The sequence below is a fragment of the Ruditapes philippinarum genome, unplaced genomic scaffold, assembly GCF_026571515.1.
Source record: "Ruditapes philippinarum isolate M1 unplaced genomic scaffold, ASM2657151v2 ctg7524_1_1_1_1, whole genome shotgun sequence".
In the NCBI taxonomy this organism is placed as follows: domain Eukaryota; kingdom Metazoa; phylum Mollusca; class Bivalvia; order Venerida; family Veneridae; genus Ruditapes; species Ruditapes philippinarum.
In genome coordinates this window covers 52590-65858 of record NW_026857553.1, presented here as the reverse complement: position 1 = coordinate 65858, position 13269 = coordinate 52590, and positions in this window count along the sequence as shown.

Sequence of the window (13269 nt, the reverse complement as noted above, 5' to 3'; positions counted from 1 at the left end):
TCGCTATATTCGTTAAAAGCATGAACAGTAGCAAGCAATTTGCTAACCAAATTACATTATCTTTTTAGTAATGATTGAAATATTTTATGCATTTTTAAAATTAAAAATAGTAATAATTGTTTGATGAAATTATTAAAATAGTAAAACAACATGCATGTAGAATTTGCTGTTCTTTCTATTTCCATTTTAAAACAGTAAAAAACATAAAATAATTTAATTAAACGTTACTTATAACAATTCCTTCCCCAATCAGAAAACCCCGTTAAAATCAAATGCAGCTACTGTTTATTTAGCGAAACAACAGCAATTTGGTGATTGGCAGAAAGTTTATCACGGGTGTTAAGTACCGATAATTAAATTACCAATGACACGTGGTTGATGTTTATTGGACAAGCGTTTTCACACCATTTAGATAATGTGATTAAGAGGAACATGTATTGACTTTAAGATTTTAGATAATTTTTATAACTTGTTATTGTCGAAAATATTGCTTTTGAAGCTTATTATACCAATACTTCACTCAAACTATGAGAACAAAATGTGTATATGAAATGTGAGACGTTATAAAACATTTTGGAGCCTGAATACGCCACTGATGATGGTCAAGTTTTCTATTACAAGTGTTAAAAACATTAAACACCCATGCCATACACGTGCACGATACGTTGCTAATTGCTAACAATTCTTGCGTAATTGATTACCTTTTGTCAATATCATAATTATGAAATATTTGGATTGCTTTTGATGAAATATTAAACAATGTATAGGCAACAAACAATTATTGAACAAGAAGCGCCGCAATGCGACGAAAACCAGGTTTTCAACGACCAAGTTTTGATGTAACAGCAATCAATAGGTCAAAGTTATTGAGTAGAAGCTGAAAATTCTATTGTAAGCCAGTGTTTTTTTTTCTTTATATAACTACTACCCTAAAAGGGTACTGTTCCCAATAGAAAATATACATTAAAATTCCCAATTTCCAATGTTTAAATTCCCAAAATGGTTATTCAAAATTCCCACAAGGCCAAGAAATTTCTCTGAAATCATTTAAATCCAACATATTCATATAAATCACCACTTCATAGTTTCCAACTTGACAGTGGAAGCTGTTAGCTATCTTTATTCATGATGATTAATCTTATTTGTAGCTGAAAAAATGCATTAAAAAATATTTCCACTATAAGTCAAAATAACGCATTTTTTCCCAATCAGTCTGGTACCGGCACCATTCCTAAAGTAGAGAAAAAAAAACGCTGTAAGCAAATGACCTTGACCTTGCTCCCAGATATCTAAGTGGCAATCCAAGGTAAAAGCAAACTCAAGTTATTGAGCAGAAACTGAATTTCTATTTTAAATAACAGTGACCTTGAACACAGACACCTGGGTTGCAATCCCAAGCTGCCTCTTGATATAAGCTACCTACACACCAAGTTTGGTGTCAATAGGCCAAAGCAAACTAAAGTTATTGAGAGGAAATTGAATTTCTATTTTTAGTAACAGTGACCTTGACCTTGATCACAGACACCTGGATAGCAATCCTAAGCTGCCTCTTGATATAAGCTATCCATACACCAAGTTTGGTGTCAATAAGCCAAAGCATTCTGAAGTTTTTGAGCAGAAACTGAATTTCTATTTTTAGTAACAGTGACCTTGACCTTGATCACAGACACCTTGGTAGCAATCACAAGCTGCCTCTTGATATAAGCTATCCATACACCAAGTTTGGTGTCAATAGGCCAAAGCAAACTAAAGTTATTGAGTGGAAACCAAAAGTTGACTCCCGCCCACCCGCCCGCCTGCCCGCCGACTTCAGCATTACAATAACCCGGTTTTCATTGAAAACCTGGTTAAAAAGTACACAATGATTAATGAAAGATAATAAATTAATAAAATAATATAATATGATAAAACTGTTATGATAATCCCCGTTGCGCAGAAATGTGTCCATTTCGCCATAATTTAAATATCTTTTACAATATCCTATTTTCAACATTTTCTAAAATAATAAAGTTTAAAATGTTATTATTGAAAAATTTATGCTGTTAAAATTATACAGCAGAGTGAACAGAAATAGATATAAGTGTATATGATTAAACATAGAAGTGGTGAGAGCAATAAGAAGAAGTAGTGAAAGATTGTCAAAAGAAGAGGGGCTTCAAAAGAGCTTGGCCCTTCCATCAGAGCCCAGAATCATCCTACAGGTATCCTACAGGTAAAGGAAAGTAAATCATTTTTAAAAGACTGTTACTTATTATTCTCAAATTCTTTAGTTATGTTCAAACATAAGATCTACCCGTTATGCAAATCTTCATTTTCCGTTGTGCCGAAATTATGTCCATTTCGCCGTCCATTTAGAATCTGATATATTCAGTACGCTACCTAATAAAATCAAACTTATACAGTATATGTAAAAAATATGTATAAAATATCAACAATACAAACTTATATGATTATTTTATGTTTTAGACATAATAAACAGTACACAGTTTTGAAATTAAAATCTCCGTTTCGCAATAATCCATCGGCGCAACGGAGTTTAGAAAGGTATAACAACTGTGAATGCAATGAATGTTTATAATAAAAAAAATACATAACATTGATTTTGTAATATCAACATATGACTTTATTTAGTATACACTAATGCAAATTCAATTAAAAGTACTTTGTTTGCTAGTTTTGAAAAAAATAAATCTCCGTTGTGCCAATGAATTTTTATGCAATGGAGATATGAGCGGTATTACAACAATACAATGCTTATAATATAGAAAATATTGTTTTTAGATGATTTCTATCAATTCAAAATATTATTTTATTCAGCACATACTAATATAAATTTAAAAATGCATTGCTAATCGTATTTTATTGCCACATTTTAAATTTTGCACTCCGTTGCGGCCGTTGCACCAATAATCTCCGCTGCGTATTTTAGTGGTACCACAAATTGGTCTACAATGAAGGTCAGAAATTTTGGGTTAAATACATGAAATTGTGCTTTATAACCCAAATTGTTTAGAGAAGGTAGGGTGAAAAATACAGAAATAACTCTTAGAAAATAGAAAAAAAATAATAGATCACAAAACGAGGGGTAATTACCCAATATACACAAAATGTTGTCTATTAAGCCCTGGTCCACCAAATTTAATTTTAATGATGTTTCCTTAGCTCAAAAATACAACAGTGAATTAAAATTAAGTTCTACGTCAGATGTTAAATTTACGATAATTTGGACAAGTTTTACAAATTAATAGACCTGAATAGATCTAATGATAAATCTATAAAATCGCGAAAATACATGACACTGAAACTATTGACACTTTATCTGTCAGTTAAGCCTATAAAATAATCAACTCGCTACATTAAACAGATATTCAAAGAAACCTTAATAATATTAACATTTTTACTGTTTGAAATTACCTGTCTGGTCCTTCATTCAAATGATTTTCATGCAAAGTTTTGAATCGTGTGGAGTTGCAAATGGTTTAGGGGAGACTGGGGCACTCTGGGACAAAAATCATAATTTTCAATCTCCAACTTAACATATCTTACGGATTGATGCTTTCTTTTGTGGATGAAAAGGACAATATGTACTGGATGTAGCAGATAACTAACTGAACCTAAAATAATTAAGTTGACTTTGAGATATACATTAGAATACGGTCATTAAAATGTCCCAGAGTACCCCGAGCTAGGGGCACTCTGGGACACCATATATGGTACAGTGGGACATGCTTGGGTACGTAGGACAACATGTATAATTTCATTGAAACAAAAATATTACTGGAATTGAAAATCTGCGGTTGTTTCAAAAATCTAGATGTTCCAGTGCACGTTTAATGTGGAATTCTGCTTAAGCCGCTGGGGGCGGGGGAGGGGGCGGTTAATTGCACTTTCCATTACTGTTTATGAACAGGCTTGAAATCAAACTGAGCCTGCAACATTTTCAATTTTGCTGTTTTGGGCTTTCTGTAGGAATTCTATTGAAATTTCTCTTTTTTTATTTTAATTTTGATAGGTGCGTATAGTCACACTTGGTTTGTCCAAGCATGAATCATTGCCATCTTAATGAATGACAAAGTTAGGAAAATATAATCTAAATTCATTCATTTGACGTTCATTGTCATTTAAAGGTCAAGAACATATCTAAATTATTCCATATGTTTCATTGATCACAAGTGTTGTTTTGTCCAAATATGAATCAAATTCTTCCATAATGACAAAATACGACAATCAAAATTCAATAATATGGCCATGACGGTCGAGGTCATTCAAAGGTCAAGGTCAGTTTATCCTTTCAGAAGTTCTTGTCCAAAATTTTGTTTTGCCAAAACATTAAGATAATTCATTTATTAATTACCAAGTTACAATCAATTATGGCAAAAATCAGTGAAAGTGCAATAATCTAACGGTCAAGGTCATAAAAGATCAAAGGTCAATTTGAGTTTGATACACATGAAAGTCTAACCCAAAAGAGTGTTGTCCCAGAGTACCCCGACCACCCCCACCATTTTTATGTGACAATAATTTAAAAAGACAACCAAACCAAGATTTATTTCATTTACTAATATGATACAAATAAGTATTCAATGTAGAAGAATTTGAAAGCTATATAGGAATTTTCTAGAATTTCACTTTGGAAGGTAAAAAGTGCATTGTACTCGCCAGACTGGTTTTTACTCAATTTGCTGCTATGAAACTTTTGAAGGGAAAAAGGCTTGACAAGATCAATCATCTGCATAAATCAGGTTTAAATCAAAGAACAAAAGCTATCAAAAAATCCCATTGTCCCGCAGTGCCCCATGTCCCAGAGTACCCCAGTCTCCCCTACATATTAAAGGGAAGTAACGTACGTGAATTCGTACTACATATTTTCGTACCTAATCTGCAAAAACTAGGTAAAGAGGGCCAAGATGGCCTTTATATATCTCACCTGATAATGCAGACTCAATACCATTTTATTTCGTCTGCGTGACCGAGCTTTTGACCACAGAAGTCCAGCATATTCAAATTTAACATAGAAATTATCAAAACAACCTTTCTGACCAATTTCAAGCATATTTTGATCAAAACTGTAGCCTCTTAGGCTAGAGTGTGAACACGTTTTATATCCATATTTGGGTTATGAACAGAACAGAACAGAACAGAAATTTTATTTCGTAACGTATACAATACACTGCAGTGGCGGATTCAGGCCCGGGCTTCAGGGCTGCAGCCCCCCCCCCCCCCCCCCCCCCTTTGCGAAAGCCCTAGCTATAATTAAATCAAAGTGCTGAAGGCACTGCAGTTGGGACGTATGAAGGATCAAGTAACTATTTTTTCTATTTCGGGGCAGATACTTCAATGAGTGAAGGGTGTTGCCGGTTGATAAATATAAAGTGCACAATTCAGTAAATGAACAGTAGTTGATACAATTATTCTATGACACACATGTTCAAATATAATATTTAGGTTACATGTACGTGTAGGTCGATCATAAATCGTTATTGGCCTTTTTTGACAAGAGCAACAAGTGAAATTAGAGCTACCAGAGGAAACTGCAAGCTTGACTATTTTAACACATGACATTATAAAGGGAGACAAAGCTATGAAAAAATAATCAATTGTGATATATATCAAATTTTCTGTATCAGTATCAAGTAAACATTCAAATGGTCAATATTTTTTGCATCACATTATATGAATGTGACCATGTCATTAGAACTTATAATGGCCTTTGTTTACTGCAATTCTCATGCTAATCTCTTTCACTGTATAACGTTTATAAAGTTTCAATCAAATTCCTTCAATATTTTAATCCTCTCTCAGAACAGTATCATGAAATATATACGGAGATAATTCAAAAACTAAGTAATGTAGAATTTTGGTTATTTGACACAAGACTTCTGCTCACTAGTCTCTACAACTGTATTTAGTTTGAGTGTGATATCATTGAAAAGATTTACTCCAGACAACCATTATTTTAAAAGTTGTTGTACATGTATTTTAAGAGATGATAATTGTAAAATTAAGCTAGAAACTAGAACTCCGCGAGTCGGATGTGTCGCCTTGTGAACAATGTAGTTTAGGAGAAATGGCCAGGACAAAAATGAAGTATGAAAAATAACAAAGGGCAATAACTAAAAAAATAATAAGTTCAGAGCAGCAGTTTCTGAACACTGCACTTCTTATCAATAAGATCTATCATACTATGATGGTTCAAGTCCATAGCTTTCATACTTGAGGAGAAATGACCAGGACAAAAATAAAAAAAGAAAATCAACAAAGGGCAATAACTCAAAAAATAAGAAATGCAGAGTACCAGTTCTTGTGCACTGGAATTCTTCTTAATGAGATCTATCATCCTATGAAGTTTCAATTCCATAGCTTTTATACTTAAGGAGAAATGGCCCGGACAAAATTAAAGTATGAAAATAAACAAAGGGCAATAACTCAAAAAATAAGAAATGCAGAGTAACAGTTCTTGTGCACTGCACTTCTTCTTAATGAGACCTATCATCCTATGAAGTTTCAAGTCCATGGCTTTTATTCATTAGGAGAAATGGCCCGGACAAAAATAAAATATGAAAATTAACAAAGGGCAATAACTCAAAAATTAGGAAGTACAGAGTACTGGTTCTTGTGCACTGCACTTCTTCTTAATGAGATCTATCATCCTATGAAGTATCAAGTCCATAGCTTTTTTAGTTTAAGAGAAATGGCCCGGACAAAATTAAAGTATGAAAATTAACAAAGGGCAATAACTCAAAAAATAAGAACTGCAGAGTACCGGTCCTTGTGCACTGCACTTCGGGTTATTAAAAGAAGCATGCATACCAAGTTTGAAGTCAATCAGACTTATAGTGACTGAGTTATGCTCCGGACAAGCTTTAGGGGACGCCGACAACGACACAGACGCCGCCGACAAAAGTAACCCCTATTATGTCACCTTTTCAAGGCGACACAAAAATTAGGGTTCTTTGAAAAAAACACTTTCTTTCACTTGATTATTTTCGCTGTGTAAAAGTTTAATCAAATTTCATCAACTCTTTTTCCAGCATTTCTCTGGACAAGCATAATTAAGTACATGTATAATAAAGGTAGATAATTAAATAAGAGGGCCATGATGGCTCTGAGGTTGCTCACCTGTATATACCCCCCCCCACACCCTGCAGGGCCAGTTTTAACCCAAGGGCTTTTATTTGAACAAACTTGGAAGACATCCATAAGAAGATGATTCATGCTAAACATCAAAGCTCTAGTTTATTGGGTTTTTTTTAAAAGAAGATTTTTTAAGTTTTTATTAACACATACTGTTAAAAACAATGACAACCCTGGAGCAGGGCCAGTTTTGACCCCAGGGCTTTTTATTTGAACAAACTTTGTAGACACTCACTAGAAGATGTTTCAACTTATAATATAAACTCTAGCTATTTGGGTTCTTTAAAAAAGATTTTTGAAGTTTTTACTATATGCATATAGGGAAAATCAATGATCCCCTGGGGCAGGGCCAATTTTGACCCCGGGGCTTTTATTTGAACAAACTTAGTAGACACTCATTAGAAGATGTTCATGCTAAATATCTTAGCTCTAGCTCTTTGGGTTCTTTAAAAAAAGATTTTTAAGTTTTTACTATATGCATTTAAAGAAAATTAATGACCCCCTGGGGCAGGACCAATTTTGACCCCGGGCCTTTTATTTGAACAAACTTGGTAAACACTCATTAGATGATGTTTCATGCTTAATATCTTAGCTCTAGCTCTTTGGGTTCTTTAAAAGAAGATTTTATAAAGTTTTTACTATATGCACATAGGGAAAATCAATGACCCCTGGGGCGGGGCCAATTTTGACCCCAGGGCTTTTATTTAAAAAAATTGGTAGACACTCACTAGAAGGATGTTTCAAGCCAAATATCTAAGCTCTATCTCTTAGGGTTTTTTAAAGGTGATATTTAAAGTTTTTTTTCTTTCGGTTCCCATGGCAACCAGAGTTCAGCATGGAATTAAATTCTTTTGCACAATTTTTAAAGGTGACAGCCAAAGGAACATTCTTGTGAAGTTTGGATGAAATTAGCGTAGTGGTTTATGAGGAGATGTCATTTAAAGTAAAAGTTTACGGCCGGACGAAAAGGGATCACAAAAGCTTGACCTGTCACTTTGTGACAGGTGAGCTAAAAACTAAGGAATGGAGTTATGGTTCTTTGACACATTGGAAAATTCGAGTCGTTCAAGTTGATGTAGATTCAGTGATAGTTTGGAATAAGCATTTTTAACTTAAGGAATATAATTAAAACATGAAGCAAGGTAGAGTTATGTTTCTTGAACATTGCACTTCCTCTTAAAAGTCTCTATCACTTTGTGAAGTTTACATAAAATCCCTTCAATACATATCTAGTTATATTCATATTTCGGACAAGAGTGTGAAGGACGAATGTCTTCCTAAGTACAGACTATGTTTTTTTTTCCTTTATCAACTAAAATCTCAAAAACACCATTAAAAACATATTTTCCTCCCATGAGCAACCTTTTTCCCCAAAAGTACAAGTCTGTATGGAATGAACACAGATATTTATCCAGAATATTACTTGAGTCCATACCGACAGATGGTTAAGACCGCAACTATATTCTCTCCCTTTCAGGAGCATAAATTATAATAACATGCTAAATCTCTGTATAGTTCTATATCAGATACCAGTATGATGAACCTTACTTTTGTACCATTTAAGTTATAGCAAATTCAGCTTTCATTGACATACAGAAATGGGTCAGCCTTTAGTCCCCTCTTAATGAAAATAGAAGGGGACTAATAACAACAATTTATTCTCATAGTTTCAATTCTCAGGTTTATTACTTATCATTACACCAGGCAAGCTAAGATACATGTTAAAACCACAGGCACTATATACCACATTTACCCATATATACGCTCATAATACTATATATAAAGAATAAAGGTCCCTAACGAGAGAAAAATATCATGCAAAACAAACAAGAACTGTTCGGTAAAAATACACCAGATCACTATTTTATTTTTGTGGTTGTCTCTAGGAATAATGTATCAGAAACACTTTTTACTTCATCGAAATCCTACAAAATGCTCCAAAATACGAGCAAGTTTCCAAATTTCACTGAAATGTCATTGCATGTTGTTTTTGACGTCCAAGCGATGCGTGTAAACAAAGGTGAATTCTGGTCAATTTCTACAAAATCAACGAATAAACTGTTAAGATTTTGACATACTTTCTTTAAGGCAACTTGTATACAGTCAAACTGCGATGTCTTTACTTCACAACTGTCTGACGATAACACTAACAAGCTAAAAAATTAAAAATAATTGACAGCTCCGTTCCAGAAAGTAACCATTTCCTACATTACCGCACTGAATATAAGGTAAAGTAATGATTGGTTAAGCGGAAAATCCGAGTTTTAACATTTTCCTTCAACACAATGTTCATGACTGGCCTTTACTATTGACAGGGGATTCAATTCAGACTAGCCCTCTAAAATACTCCAACAAGTCCAAAGTGTTAATGGTGCCTATACAGTTATGATCACTACATCTGGAAACTGGGGATTCCCACCGAGTGTGATGCTTATCTTCATTTGCTTGACAGTGACACATGTCCACCTTAAAAAAAAAAGCAATAAAAATTATATGAAGTGCAATAATTTGCAAAAAAATGCTTATCTTATTTGTCTCTTCTTACCATTTATAATGCAGAGCACTAGATTTGTGTGTCTGTCATACAAAATGACTTTCAATAATACTATTTAAATATATTTGAAATACAATTTCTTTAATAAATACTCATAGTAATACTAAATTCATTTTTTGTGATATTTTTTTCTGACACATATGTGCAGTCAGTACATTGTGTACACCGGTCTTACTGACCTGTGTGAAACCATTCTAAGCATGATGCCAAGAAAATTTTGGACTTGTGAGAGGCTGTAAATGACCCCAGATTGATCATAAGGTAATGTGTAACCAACGCTGAAAAGCATTTGACTATATCTCAATCCATTGAGAAGTGGCATCACTTTGAAATCAATTTTGATTGAAAAAATCGAGGCAAAATAGTGATTTTTGGCAATTTTGAGATGTCCCCTCGTTGCCATGGTAACAGAAAATTTAAGCCTGAGCATGTTGTTGCAAGGGCAATGGTCCAGTCAACATTTGTGCCAAGTTTGATTAGTGTTGAAGCAGTTTTTTATAGTATGTATAGCAATTTGAACTTGTAACGGGAGACTTTTTCAATGGAAACAGCCATTTTTTCACAAAATGCTCATGAAGTAATGGGTTAAGAAATTTTGCATCTTGATTGGGAAAAATATTTAGTACCATGTACAAAGTTGTTAATCCAACAAATTGTATATCATTCAAAGCATAAAAAATACATAAAAAATTGACAATGGAATGTGTTTTTGAACATCATCTGTCTGGTACCATATTGGATTTGAAATGGAATGAAGAAAAATTGTCAGCTTTGAATCAGGGTTCTCACTAGGACTTTAAGAAAAGAAAAAAAAAGCATATTTGGCATTATTTGCCACTGGGAATGGGTCTGTTAATCTGACCCATGGTGACACTGGTAAAAATGCATGTTTTCATTAATTTTTTGGGAAAACAGTTTGGTTTGTGAAATATACATTAAATATTATATAAGTACCTGTTGTTTGTAATAATCTTCTAGTCTTTCTTTAATCTTATACTCAGGGCTCTCAGTAGGGTCAGAATTTCACGAGTCAAAGACTCTTTGGCCAAAATTTTCATGAGTCAAATAATTTTTTTCTAGTGTCATTGGACTACATGAATCATCTTTATGTTACAAAAATTACTGTTTAGGAGGTCATTTTGTGTATATTCTCAATTCTAAATTGATAATATTTAACATGGAAAAAATGCCCTTGTTATAATGTATATGTACGGTACCCCCCCCCCCCCCCCCCCCCAAAAAAAAAAAAAGAAGAAAAAAGACAACAAAAAACAAACAAATATAAAAAAATGAATAGCATATATACTGTGAAAGAATGAATTAAGCAGCAGCTTTTCTGATTAAAAGTTTAAAATATAAAGAAATATATCTTTACTGGTATGCTATATATCATATTATAATTAATTTTAAATAGCAAAATGCACTAGGAATATTTAATGAAAAATAACAAATGTAGAGGCACTCCAAGAAAATCAAAGACATATAATAAACCTTTAAAAGCAATCAATAATTGACACCTCAAGTATGTAATTCTTATCAGTTGTGTAGAGCTATTTTTAGCGCTGTCAAATTGCATCCAATGATGTCGCGCTTCAGTGCACAGGCTATAAACAAATGCTGTGTATAACACACGGTGACATTTTTTTAGTGTGATTTGAACATGTGTAGGATTTGATAGGTAATTAGGTGTGGATTTAAGGTAATTATTATTGCATAGCTGAAAATCCCACGTGGCAAATTGACTCTTGAGCAGATTTTATCACGTGTCAAATTTGTGCATTTCTTGATTTTCACGAGTCAAAACCCGGATCCCCGTGTCAATCGAGAGCCCTGCTTATACTGTACTTTTTTCTAGCTACATGTACCAGCCTTTCCAAGTGAATATTAAAGTAAATAATCTTTTATTTCCCTGAAAATATCAATTTAGAGATTTCATTTTCAAAATCATCCAATACTACTCTCTTAGTGTGTGTATATACAGAGACATATAAATACATTTTATGTATTTTAACGTCTCTGGTATATACAATGTATATATGTGTCTATACAATGTATATATATGTTTACACTATAAATATGATTGTGTACAGCATGTAATGACATAATTAAAATTTGAAAAATTTATGATAATAAAATATTAATAATATTTCTTCATATTACTCCACAGTATTACCACTAAAATAGAAAATGTTCTATCATTTTATTATGATATCTATTTTTTACATGTAGATTTGTGAAAAAAATGTGAATATCAGTAGTGTCAAAAATTGTTAAATCATATAAAATGTCTAATTAACACTGATAAATTACTTCAACCATGTATTGAGAACAGGTATAGATCATTTCCAACAGTCTTGCTGTTGTGTTGACATTTTCGCGACATGGTTGTGTGTCTGCCTTGTAATCAAGAGGTCTGGGTTTCAAATCCCTTTTAAGTGCCTGAAGATTTTTCAGGTTAACAATTATCAAGGTGGCAGTGATTTTTTTTTCAACTTTCAAAACAACCTGTGGCTTTATGAATGGGAAACTATAGCTTGATTAATCAGAAAAGAGGAAAAATCTCAACCACTGAAAATGGAATTTACCCATACATTTAAAAAAAAGTGTAATTCAATTTAAAGGGGTTCCATTGAGGTATTTTGTCATGATGGGACTGAAATATTTTTTCCAGATAAATGTACCATTTGATGAATGTTTAGAACACTAATCTTTGTACAAACCTTTAGATCATTTGCGCACTTCGTTTTTCCAGAATAATTATTCAAATTGTAAAAAGATGACCCAAAATGAAATGGCTAGACTTTAAATAGATATATATCCCGGGACAACCAATATTCAATCAGTTAAGCTGTTTTTAGCCAATAATAAATGGAAGGGGAAATTATACTTTAAATTTATTTTAGCTATTAATGCATCTATTATCACTTATTCATTTTCAGGTTGGTACATTTTCAACAAGTCTTGATCTTTCTTAGAAATTCAATAAAAACAATATGACTCACACTCTGGTTACTCCCAGGAATATTTTAACCTAAATTCAAACAGCAGGGTAATCACCATGGAAAATTTGTTAAAGATAAATCAGGGCTACTAAAAATTGTAGAAAACTTCACAATAGTCTACTGTATTCAACAATTTTCAACATTTTTTCAAGATTTTAAAAAACTTACACTAAATGTTATAACATGTGTACAGCACAATGCATTGGTATGACTACTGTTAATGTGTTTAAAAAGGCAGTTAAAGGTGTCACTTCTTTAAGTAAGCTATTTGGGGTGCAAAATGATAAATGCATCCAATCTTTACAGCCATTTTACCTTCCCCACTTTAAAATATTAGCAAATATGGAAACTTGTCTAGATCTGCCAGCTGGTATCGCTTACAAAACAATTATTCTACAATCATCACATGAAAAAAAATTGATAACAATATAAGATTTTATTAATAAGGACCCCTGTGTAAGTCTGATGAATATTTAGTGGTACATCAGTCATCATATAAATAAATGTTTTAAAATACACCTTGGACTGAGGTAAATGGTAAAAAACTCTTTTGCCAATACTTTATAAAAAAATTAACTT